Genomic DNA, 13,428 nt, shown 5'->3' with positions numbered 1-13,428 from the left:
TGGATGAATAATTGGACTGAATAATTAAGAAAAGCAGCTAATAAGTGCCCAGTATTGATGGGAACTCCTTCAAAACTGTTTAAAAAACATCCCAGGGTGATACCTCAAGAAGCTGGTTGAGAAAATGTCAAGAGTACATTTCTGAAAATTCTATGCAAAGGGTGGCTACTTTGAATATGCTAAAATATTACATAGTTTTTATTTATTTTAGATTTTTTTTTTTAGAAATAACACAATTCCTGTAGTTCCATTTCTGTTCTTCCATAGTTTTGATGACTTTACAATTATCCTTAAATGTGAAAAATAATAATAATAAAGAATGAGTAAGTGACCCTAAACTTTTGACCGGTAGTGTATATGAAAGTCATATAATGTATCCAAATACAATAATTCTGTCCTAATATGCTGATCTTAGAACAGGTGCCCATATATGCATGTTGTTGCTGCTATAAGGCACTAAAAGGGGCTGTCTAATGCGTTTAGCTGACTTATTGGAAGGCCCACATGGAATCTTCACTCATAAAACTCTGCAGAACTGGAAAGTTTGTTATTCACAAAGCTCTACATGTTACCTGCCCTTTGTATGTTTGTTTGCTTGTTAAATATTCGGGCTAATTTGACTGTGCTTTTAGCTCCTTTAAACAGAATTTCCCCCAAAATCAGCACAGACAACGCTTAAAAAAAAATAAATAATAATAATAATAATAATTCACATGTCTGAGCTTATGAGTCTTAGCCAGTACTTTAGGTTTTTCTCACAATACTTCAACAACCATGTTTTAAATAAATGCACAGCCCAAGGGATTAACAAGAATGCAATACAATACTTGACAACCAGCAAGCAAAACATTTCTCAGTTGAGACATCCAATAAAACACAAAATGTTTAGTTCATTCAGAGGCCTTTCACTAAATCTGTGGTGCCCTTATTAATAAAGGTAACAACAACAAAGAGAGTATTTGAGCCAAACCTAGGTTCTTTATATCAAATTATCAAGAATGATTCACATAAAATTCATTGATTTGCGGCTAACAAGAATCACCATCCCTATACGGAATTGCCATACTGTACCTTCGTATTGCAGTTGTAGACAGCCAGTGCAAGCAAAGTGGACTGGCCAATGATTATCTTATCGTATTTGATACACAATCCTTATGTACTGTAAGTCACAGCCTAGTCCAAACCCCACTAGTGTCCCAACACAATACTGAGCCTTCATGTTGAAGCCTGGCTCTTATACTGCACCAGTGGCTGGCTGAGAGCGCCGCCACTCGTGACCAATAGCCACAGAGAAATACAGAGGGCAAGTTATCAGCAGTCACAGGGAAACCCTTAGTCATGAAGCCTTACAGTACAGTGTCCACAACTTCTCCTCCTCTGTCTATTACCTCCTCCACTTCCCCTAAATGACCACAACCCTGCAGGCTTCCATGAGAGAGGAACAAGGGGCCATCATTGTCCACGATCTCTTTCCTCGAGTCCTCTTCCGTCTCATCTGTGTCTGTTGCTAAATGTAATTAGACTGGAGGATTCTGGTGAATCGCTGGTTTAGAGTGGGTCAGTAAGACTCTCATGTGGAGAGTTTCATACGAAGGCAGATAGATCAAGTACTGAACATTTGGATTACTGTAAGTTTAGGGAAGTTTCCCTTAATCAAAATAATATACCGGTAACTGCTACACATGGTCACCACAGGGAGGACAGCAAATTTTACATTCATGGTAGACTCATGAGCAGAGTTTATTGGGGTTCGACTGGATGTGGTCTCCAGGTCACACATAATGATAATGACCAAAAACCTTCATGGACATGAATGTCACACTTTTGAGATGCACTCAGATGCTCTACTGTTCCTGTTTTAGGGCTATGGGAACAGTAGTGAAAAGTCATATGTAGACAACTGTGTACAATAAATATTCAGAATATGGATGGATGGACGGATTAGACAGACAGACAGACAGATAGATAAATAACACTAGTGCATTCAGAATAAGAAAACAGTTGTGACTCCCCCTTGTGGTCATTCAAAGAGGTACAGAAATATCTTTACTTAAGCAGTCTATATTCTGTTATATGCTCCATAAAGCAGACTTAGTAAAAGGCCAAATGGGCATCTGCATTTAACGAGATGATATCATGATTTACCTCCAAGACATAGTGCCAAGTGCAGTGGGCAGGCCATTAATTTACCCAATGATAAAGACCTTGACTAACCTGTGCCAAGCACAAATCTTTTTGTGTCAAGGTCACAACCAGAGGATTTTAGAGCACTGTTTTTAATTCACATCACAAGCGTATGTCCCACAAATGTAATGACAATTCCTTAAGGTTCACATCAGACAGTAATGGATCGCGAGCAGATAAAAACACCGCAAAAAGATTGAAATGGAGGGGTGAGACAAGAGGAAGTGAGATATGTTACAAGAAATGAGTATTGCATTATGCCTGAATAATCCCCACCCATGCTTTAGATCATGTGCAGATGAAAAATAATCTGATTTCTGCAATATGGAATGTGTGACATTTAAATGGACATTAGATGATAAGACATTTTCCAAATAAAGAAACAAATAGCTGATAGTTAAATAGTTTCCATTTTTTAAATAAATACCTTGCCAGTCTATCATGTTGATAGTACACTCTTCCAGTCTGGCTGTAATGTTTAGGTCTTCTCCAAAAAAAAAATAAATTAAAAAAAAAAATAAAACATCAAAAGAAGCAGTGTTTTGCAATTTATATTTTCATTATTTTCTTTAGCCAAAATAGGCAGTTTTGGTGAAAAAGGAAATAAATGCCATAAAGGTTGGTTGTAGATCACAGATCTGCCACAAACCCAAGTTACCACAATTAGAATGAGACAGCAAAACTTTTTTTGCCCATAAAAGATTGTGTTTTGATGCCAAGCTACTAGATGTGTCCCAAATGATGAACAATGCTCAAAACGACAAAAAAATCAAATTGTGATTATTTTGAAAATTATTGTGATTGCAATTTAAACTGCGATGTGATTTACAACAGATTCACATCACCTTGTCTGTTCACTGTGTACCTGTTTTTGTCCATTTTGTGAAAGGGTCTCAGCCCACTTTTCATCATTATTTTTTCATTAATTAATAATAATAATTATTATTACAAAACAGTACCATATTTATGTAATAATTTCTTAACTTGTATGTGGTATTGCTTTGTGGTCTGGTGAAGCCCTTAAGCCTTGATTTTGAAGGAAGTTTTTATTTTGGAGGAACACTGAAGAAAGTAGTTGACGATGGCTTTTTTTAAGCAAAGAAATGCTCTCATCCACTCTTCTGTCAACAAAAACCCTGTATTATCAGGTCACATTAGATTTAAATAGTAATGTACAATCAATGAATCCAGAGCACTGTAAATATAACGCACTCAGCATTTTAGCCTCACGCAAACAAAGAACAGAGATGGGCAAATACAGTAACCGCAGCGAGCAGCGCGTGCAGACTATTTCTTATTTAATTAAATCACAGCTCTTGCGATTTTGTAATCACACTATGTCATATCATGATTTCTATTTTAGTTTGAGTAATCGTTCAGCTACACTACACCTAGGGATGGCCGATAAAACGATATTGATATTTATTGGAAAAGAAAATGTCTATATCAATGATAAACTTTTGAGTAATTTTTTATATTTAGCTTATGCTCTTCGTCTAGACGAATGGATCAGGTATGTGTTGCTTAAAACGCAAGCAGTTTGGCAAAGTAATACACACAACTAGCTAACTGAATCACAGACATGAAATCAGCCTGTTAGGAAGTATTAGCAGGCAGCCCTGCTGTCATGGAAACCAATCAGGCTCTGTAGCCACTAGCTAGCAGCTAGCTATCCGGCTAATTTAAGACAACACTGACAATGCAATACAACAGCTGTCGACTGAACACAACAACTCTGTCATCAACACCATTGCTGTTCATATATGTACTAATTTGTTAAATGATTTTTCATGATCCATAGCGCTGTCACAGGCAAGAAAGTTTTCTTCTTCATGTGATGTTTACTGCCAGCTGGCAATCCAGTATATGGTGCATTACTGCCACCAACTGAGCTGCACACTGAAACGTCACAAAACAGTCTTTCAGTGGAGTCAAACATCAGCTGAAGTTAATGAAATTGGCAAAATTTTATCAAAAAGAGGTCACACACCTTATGTAGGATTAATTCCGAAACGGAGTGTACTTTAAAGGTAGCTTACCCTATAGAGTTATCACAAGCCCATGTTCATGAAATCCATTACAGATGAATGACGTTTTTTAAGACAGTGATGTCTGTGGGATCAGAGATCACGTGCATTCTGAAGTGGTTTTTGTCTTGCCCTTTACGCACTGAGATTTGACAAGATTCCTTGAAACTTTTAACTATACTGTGCACTGTAGAGGGTGAAATGCCCAAAATCCTTCCAATCTGTCTTTCGGGAACATTGTTCTCAAAGTGCTGGATTATTTGCTGAAGCATCTGTTGGCAAATTGACAAGTCTTGAATGATACTTGCTCTTGAAGAACTAGGCTGTTTTTGGAGGCTCCTTATACAGTACTATGACACAATTGCCTCACCTGTTTAACATCTCCTGTTTCACATCACCTTGTTATTTCAACTCGTCAAATTGCCTTTAGTATTAAATTGCCCCTGTCTGAACCTTTTTGGAGTGTGTTGCAATCATCTGATTTGAAATGACTGTACATTTTAAAAAAACAATAAAATTTATAAGGTAAAACATCATATTAGATGTAGTTGTGGTGCTTTCAATATAGCAAAGGGTGAATATAATTTACAAATCACTCCTTTTGTTTTTATTAGCATTTTTCACACTGTCCGAACTTTTCGGAATTGGGGTTGTAGTTGTGTTCCAAAATTTCTCAGACCACAGTTCATAACACAATGCAAGTACACGTTGTCACAAGGGGCACTATAGCTGACATTAGTGTGAACTGTCCGCTTCTATGGTGAAGTCAACTACTGTCATGGTGGAGCAACAGTTTAAAGAGAACATTGCTAAGCAAGTAAGATTGTCAATATCTTTATAGCAACTTACCTAAATAAAACCAAATACAGCTTCATGGCACAGGCTTTTGAGGTTAACTCTATCGCCCCCTTGAGTTCTGAGGTTTGTTACTGTAACACTAACGCAAGAATGCACCATATGTTCAACCGGACGTGCAAAGTATGTGAAAATTCCAAACAAAAGTGATCATTCCCTATGCCCTACTCACTCCAACGGACAAAGCTCCTGATGTGGGCAGTCTGAAGGTAGCATGGCATTGCTGCATGAATGTACCCTTCGTTAACAGTAGGGATGCACCGATCCGATACCGATCCGATACTGAAGCTTTTTAGATCAGGTATCGGTCCGACGAGCCCGATCCAAATCCGATACTGTGTATTAGTCATGTTCGTTACTGTCAAGCTCCAAAAATTATATAAAAGAACCATAAAAACACCATTAAAGCAGTTCATATGACTCGTGCATTTTATTCAAAGCCACTTGAAGACGTGCGATAGCCCTGTGAATCACAAAAGGCTGTGATTAATAAGTAAATATACAGTATGCGCAGCGCCAGCACGTTAGTGAATGGTGCTGCTCTGTTGACACATGCACAGGCTGGTGATGCACTCACGACTATTTTTAGCCTTCACAGAGGTACGCAATATTTGAGCGCTACTCAAGAACAGCATCTCAGATGTAGATGCTCATAGTTTGATTCACTTATAATATGCATTTAGAACCTAACATTTTACTAGAATTTTAATAAGCAAATTAAACTACTGTGAACTCACCAACATACCACTTACAGGACTTCCTGGAGAGTTCAGAATGTCAAAATAAAAGCCTGAAGGTTTTAAAGTTAAAGGTGCATGATTGAATATATTACTGTTGTATTTAAAATTCTAAGTCAATGATAAAAATAATAATAATAATGTATTGTTATAATCATTATTATTTGTTTACAAATTATAACAATATTTAAGTTGAATGGGTTCCAAAAAATAACTATGCGAATGAAATGTGGACTGATATCTTACAACTTAATTGACCAAAAAAAGAGATCTGAATCCTTTAAAGTCCAGATACAAGTTGAAAAATGTTTGCAAAGAAAACTGCCTTCTTTTTCTACTGAAGACTTAGACTGGAATTCCTGTTAATTTTGCTGCTACATTATCCAGTAAACTAGTTAACAATAAGGTTTTTCTTCATAGGCTACTGCATACATTTATATTGAAATAATGTGTAGTTAGATGTTTGTGTTTCTTTTCATATTACAGAGTACCCCCAATTAGTTCCACACAATAATGTAAAGATATTCTAAACTGATTATGCAAAAAACAACAACACTGGTATCGGATCGGGATCGGTATCGGCCGATACTGAGATTTCAGATATCGGAATCTGATAGGAACAGAAAAAATGGTATCGGTGCATCTCTAGTTAACAGCCTTGTGGAAGGGCCCTGCTTAAAAAAAAATAAAAAAATTGTACTTTCGTTTGGAACGACCCTTTGAGTGCCCTTCGAGGGTGCATAATTGCCGTTTGGAAAATGCCCCATGTTTCTGGCCTTAAAGGTGAAATGCGTAATTTCTACACCACTAGAGACACCAGGCGGAACCACAAAAATAATGACTGCTTTTAAACATGTTTCCCAAACATTATGGCCATCTCCCATTGGTCGGAAAAAAACATAGTCACGCCACAAACTCACAAACAGAGCAATGTTGAAAGCACCAGCAGAGCCAGTATTTCCACTTTCAGAAGTTTTGGCACACTGCTTAACATCGAAAAATGAGACGCATCCCCTTTAAGCTCTGATGCATCTAAGATTCCCTTCTGAGTGGGATTTTGTGATCAATTCAAAGCTCTTTTTCAATGGCTTTGTTTAAAAGGTGCATGATGGGTAATAAAAGGCTGGCCACCACGCATTTCCATTCAGGAACTGTGACCTCTGGGGAGCGCTCAAACCACCAGTGACCTTTCCTCCAAAGGGACATCGCTGTGTTGGCTTTCGACGTGATACACACAGACATAAAAAGAGTTACACAGATGCAAACTGAAGCAAAAACAGGGTTTAAACTGGTCGTTGACAATCAACATGTGAGACAAGACAACCCTTGTGCGCACATACACTGAGGCAATTTAATAAACTTGATACAGACAACAATGTATTTACAGTATTAATTTGGGCCAGAGGGGGAGCGTCAGAGACAAAACTGTTTTTCATTGGTTTGAACAGCTGCGGGGCTGTTGCAATGGCCCAGGTCCTTTGTAGGAGGTCATGTTTATGACCAAGGAGCTGTTGTGTTCCTGACAATAGCCTATGGAAAGCAGAGGCACGCAAAAGATATTTCTAGGCTCTGACAACAAATCTAAACAAGCTGGTTTGGCATTTCTATTATTTTTACCACAGCTTTTCTCATCAGCAACAAGAGAACAAAAACTGACTCATGCATTAAGCAATGACATTAAGATGACTGAGAGGAATCCCAAAGTTACATATTCATGCTTTGCTGTGTTGAAAAATGTTTTCAGAATAATGTAGATGTTGCGTTAGGAAAACTAAAACAATTTTTTTTTTAAAAAACTAGCTCATCTACATTCCTTAATTTGTCAGCAAGGTCTTCAACAGGAGTGCCTTGAAATGAGCCACAGCCAATAGGCTGTTCGGGAGATGTGTTGGGAGATTAGGAGCGTTGGTGGCGGCAGAACACTGTTTGCGATTGTCAGTGTCGCTTACGCCGCATTACAAGCAGGATTCTGCTGCGAGAATTCCACCTCCCTCTCTGGCTCCCCCACTCAAAGCTGCAATGGAACCAGCACTGTTTTACACTAGGTATGGCAACTATGTCAGCCTTTGGCCTATCTGGCATGTGTTGCAAGAGAGGAAGGTTGAGAAAGAGAGATGAAATGCTTTGGGACATTAGTCAGAGTTCAAAGAAGGAAACCATATCCATGTTTAGCAGAGTGAGATGTACAAGGTGAAGCCGAGACACAAACATTGCACACAGTAGGTTTAAACATGCTATGACAGCTGACATGGGGATAAAAACAAACAAATAACAGTGGGATACATATTATTTGGAGTCCTCCATGTGCGTTTTGTCTGGTATTAACTTTAACAATAAAACTATTAATTTATTGTTAATTTCCACAAAAATCCATTTTGAAAATGACATCACTAGTTCAAACACAAAATTTACAATGGCACAAAAAATGATATCCTTGACAACCACAGTTAAAACTAGCCATGATGTTGTATGTCAGTAGATCAATATGATTAATAGTGCTTAGACCTTATGAACACTGCCTTTTCCACACGTGTATAAAGAGCGTGTCATAGAGGTATACCTGACATTTAAGAAGAACGCAGTTACTGCACAAAATAATGTAAGACACAAATGGTCTATATTTCTACTGTTCACTAGCTACCAATGTCTTATGAATGGGCTGTCTTCATTTATATCGCTTGCACTTTGCATGCATGATTTAGCCAACCCACTTACGCCTTGACTTAGTGCATCGTTGCGTGAAAATACCAAAACTTCATGGCCATGCCCACTGACTTTGGGCGAATGGCTTATCGCATGCACGTAGCGGTCTTCATATAGGGCTGTTTGAGTCTTGAAGTGTGCACAGGGCGACGAGCTTCAGTCTTGTTGAATGCAATTATTTTAGGAGTGCCTGGCCCTGTCCCTTTGAAGGACCACCCTTCTGCAAAGCCTGACTTGCCCCAGCACACGGAGTACAACACACCCTTTTCTGTTTCAATGCTCACCATAAACACTTTAATACCCTTTGATCTGTATCATCCTTTAAAAGACTCTCCAAAGAGTGATGTTACTGGTCGGACTGTATCTTTACTCCTTGCTAATACATACAGTGCAGATGAGGCTACGGTGTCAGAACCACAAGTTAAACAGGATATTTCACTCCTGTGTACATTAGAACAGGACAGCCTAGTCCTGTTGCAGTTTTGAGAGCACACCAACAGCTGCCTTGAGTCATGAATTTGGGTACACTATCAGTGAAGAATGTGACTTATGTAATTTGTTCCATAACTGTTGCAAATTATATAATTTATAAAATCAAGCATTATTCTTGAACTTTTAGAATGTTATATGCAATACTTAGTTTACAGTTTCAATGGCTACAGTTGAAAAGCTTTCCTTAGGACCCAGATTTTACCTCAGACATCAATTGGCGACCCAACACGGTACCAAAATTGTTTCTTGTACAAAAGTGAACAAAACTATCCTTACAATCAAACACTGAAATGTATTAATATTGCTATGAACTGCATATGCCAGACAAAATGTAAAGTTGTTAATATGACATTGGTTGAAATGGACAATTTCGAAAATGTGTTAACAACCGGCTAATTAATTGGAAAACAATTGGCTACATATGTTAATATTAGCTTTATTACCATGTGACAGGTGAATTTATGCCAAAATACTTTAAAGTTTAATTGGTCGCACGCCTTCAACATGCATTTTCTCCTCCCTTTTAAACATTGATGCATTTTGTTAACCTAACTATGCACAAATATATGGTTAGTGGCATATTATTTTGTGCATTTAGCACTGATTTTTCCCTGCTGTCTGTGGCCCTATCAGAACAGACCTGTGACCCATTTTTTTGAGAAACACTGAACTGTTTTTGCATTAAATGGCCCACTGCTTTCTCTCTCCATGCTCCATCAGCTTCAAGTATCACCTCAGATTACCATTGTAAAAACAAGCAGAGAGGAACACAACTTGGTTTCATATTTACAGGAAGGTGTTGCATCTACAAGGCAGGCTTTTGGCACATGATTTGATGCACATTGTATCTCAAAAGGACACAGCTTAGCTTTTTTCATGCTGACCTGTACATGGCGTGCTGGTTGTTGAAGCAAACGCTATTGAATTAGAATCACATTGGATAAATATTTTTATTGTTGCAGTCGTTCTATTTCATTTTCCTTCACAAGTGTGGCACGGGGGCGTGCCTTACTGCTCTCTCTCTCCCGCAGACCGACACATGACCACGCCACCCATGCCACAACAAGCTTGTACATTAAAACCCGTAATGTATTGTTACGTTAAAGGACCTTGAGTAGCAGCTCCTTTTCAGCCATGAAGACTAGGTCATATCTAGAATTAACCCAAGTGTAGTTTATGTTCAACTAAAATACTGTTATGGCAGCCGACTCAATGGCAGCGTAATGGAAACAGACCAAAAGCAAGCCAACCTAAATACCAATGCGCAGCAACAAATGTGTTTACCGTTGTCCTCGCTGCTGGGTGTTTATGTGCTCATGGGAGTGTGGGAGAGGTGAGTGTTCTGGTGTTACCTTTCATCCACCATACTTTCCTACACTTTGCATATACAGTATCTGATCTAAATCACTCAATTGCATCAAAACAAACACATAACTGTCGCCTAATGCCCAGGCTTTGTTTGGATTACAGGCACCGGTCAAACGCATCGACGCGTGTGAAGGACAAGGCTGTATGCAGTGCCACACCTGTGACAAAAGTGTGCAATTATCTGCTACCATCAGTGAGGACAGATAAAGCCGCCAGCTTTCTATAGCATTATCTGATATGACCTGCGGGTGAACTTGATTTTCTGGCATGTCAGAAATTCTCTCCTTTGAATGATTCAGCAGTAATATATCCAATGTGTAGAGAATGTCCGAGGAAGCAGTGGAGGCAACATTTTGAAAGCCTCAATAAAAATGGCCCATCCAATTCAATGGAAAGCCATGAGAGCCAGAGGCAGTAATTTCTGTGAAAGTCAAATACAGGAAAACACTAAACTTTTTCATTGTTTTTCTGACTTGTAGTCATTGTAAAAGGACCAATGTTCAGCCCTTGTTTTGCTTCAGGATCTAAATTTTGCACTGGACATCAAGTGGCAGCCCAACACAGTACCAAAATTGGTCAGTGAGTTTGCTAGATGCATTTGCACCAAAATATAGCAAAGCCTTTGACGTCAACAACAAAAGATATGGAACATATTTTCACCTCCCTGTTAAAAGTTGATGTTTATTTAATTTGCTATCCAAACTATACATAATGAAATGGTTGGTTGCATTTTATTGATTTAGCTCTTTCCCGTCTATTTGCAACCCTATTAGAACATACCAGCGAGCCATTTTTGAGAACCACGGCCATGTATATGTAGGCCTATATCAAATTTGAACATTAAAAATAAAAAAAAAGGTTCCTCTGTCCATTTTGAAGAAGGGCACAGTCCCAAAGAACATTTATGATTTCCATAGGCTGGCTTTGGTAGACCAATTCATGGGGTATATCAAGACATATCACCTTCCGCTTTAAAGCTTTAAAAGTTGCTAATTTTCCTGCGTGAAGGGTTGTGTTCTACAGTATCAGAAGGAAAAGACACAAAACAATAAACAAGCAAGGAATTAACTTGATACTATCAGTTTTCATCGAACCATAAATCTCTATTATTCTTCATTTCCTCGCTCAACTAAATCTGAATATATATATATATATATATATATATATTTCTATTGTAGCAGTGCATGCAGGGCTGGGTAAAAAGTCTCATTTTCAGATTAATTGCAATCTTGATTTGAACGATCATGATTTCGATTCTTAAAATCCCAAGATCGATCTACTTTACTTCAGTTTTGGTTGTGTTGACTATAATATCTGTTAAATAAATAGCAGCTGAACAGCGTAATTTGGGCCATGTTGAATGCCCTTTTGTAATGTACCAAGTTTGAAGGTTCCCTGTTTAATTCACGGCTATAGCTGAGAGATAATTTCTTTCTTATGTATGCAAAATGGACATCATAACGGAAATATACCCAAATGAATCACAATTAAATCAAAACGTATCGAATCGAGAGCTTGTGAATAGAATCAAATTGGGAAATCTGAACTGATACCCAGTCTTCTGGCTTTTATTGTGTAGGGTATCTTGATTAAACTACCAATGAATGTCATGTGCATGGTTTCAGTTCAACAGGCTACTACAAATCACAGAACTGATCATTATTATGACACTGTGGTCATTATTATACTGACAGTATAGACGTAATTACGACCGTGCATTTTACGCAAATTATTACGTCATAGTACACCATATGTGAGCAAGAAATTACAATGAGATGTGCTCTCTGATTTGGATCAGTACACACAGCTATACAGGACTTGTCAGGGTCTCGGTTAGGCTAAGAAGTGTATTCACGGGCCTTGCTTTTGCACTATAAATAACTCGCGCGCTAGATTTGTACATTAGCCTATGTATAAATAGTTTACACTTTTTATATAGGACAGATCGACGGGGCTCTACGCTGCACTGAGCTTTCCAGCAAAGTTCGCATTACATAAGACATATAGCCAACGCGGTTAAAACATGCATATGTATTTAAAGTTTATGCATATCGGGTATCAGTAATGAAGCGCTTGGCTGTGCGCCAGGGACAAGATGTTACTGCGCAAACTAAAAAAAAAAAAAAGTGCACAAACTGCAATATTTATTTATTTTTTTTATCTACGTATAATGAATATTATGTGTGCTCGAGAACTGCATCGAATATTTACAATAATTTTATAATAAATAACAGTCCAAGTCCAAAGAGATGGGGGCACAGACTATTACATTTGACAATGCATAATCATTAAAAACATAACTCATCGGTTATTTCACTAGTTCTCTACCAATCTCCACCTATGGCAAAAGATACAATGACTTTAAACGAAGGGGAAAATACATAATACGCACCGTGGCGTACCTGCATTCTATTATCGTGCAAAATATTTAGTTGTACACATTGTCGCCATGGAGTAAGATTGACATTAATACAACTCAAGCAGATGCAGACTTATTAGTGCATAGAAGTAGAGCGCATTGGGCTATAACACTTACCCGCTGAAGGTCAGAAAGTACGGGAGAGTTGGGAGCGAGTTTTTGGAAACGAGCGGCTAGATGCAGTTGTGCAGTATTAGAGCCAGTCTTGTATCAGTTCCCTCTTGCTTCGTGTGCAAGCGAAAGTGCAAAAGAGTCCTCTTTACAACTTCTTGATAATTTCGGCAGAACTCACTCCCCTCTGTGTGATGATGCGATTTGTTTTCTCAGAGTGCGCTTTGAGTGTGTGTGTGTGTGTGTGTGTGTGTGTGCGTATGTGTGTGTGTGATGTGACAGCACTGTACCCGCGTCACCTGTGAGCGCTTGTGACAGCCCAAGCCACCAATCAGAGCGCTTACAATGCATTGTGGGAAATGTAGTTCAGATGGGCTGAAGCGGTAGAACGACTTCTTTTGATCAAAACGAACCATTTATATTGGGAATTTTATGTGAAAATATATAATACCTATATAAAAAATCCCATCCTAAATCTAATATTATAGTAAGACGACGCATGAACTTTTGAAGGAGGTCTTGCCATAATAAT

General features: G+C 38.3%; 1 protein-coding gene across 5 annotated transcripts in view; it reads right to left on the bottom strand.

Annotated features, from left to right (window-relative positions):
• LOC127428046 (transcription factor EB-like) overlaps positions 1–13,117 on the bottom strand; it is a 52,098-nt gene extending 38,981 nt beyond the window's left edge. For 4 of the 5 annotated variants that reach the window (XM_051676067.1, XM_051676066.1, XM_051676065.1 and 1 more), the window contains exon 1: positions 12,903–13,117. The gene's annotated coding sequence lies outside the window, so the exon portion shown is untranslated. Of the gene's footprint in view, positions 1–1,071; positions 1,196–12,902 lie in introns of those variants that run through there. The other variant, XM_051676069.1, reaches the window with a different exon arrangement.
• Positions 13,118–13,428: the final 311 nt, after the last annotated feature.

Source organism: Myxocyprinus asiaticus, chromosome 37, assembly GCF_019703515.2.
Source record: "Myxocyprinus asiaticus isolate MX2 ecotype Aquarium Trade chromosome 37, UBuf_Myxa_2, whole genome shotgun sequence".
NCBI classification, from domain to species: Eukaryota; Metazoa; Chordata; class Actinopteri; order Cypriniformes; family Catostomidae; genus Myxocyprinus; species Myxocyprinus asiaticus.
This window is presented reverse-complemented; position numbering and strand designations above follow the sequence as displayed.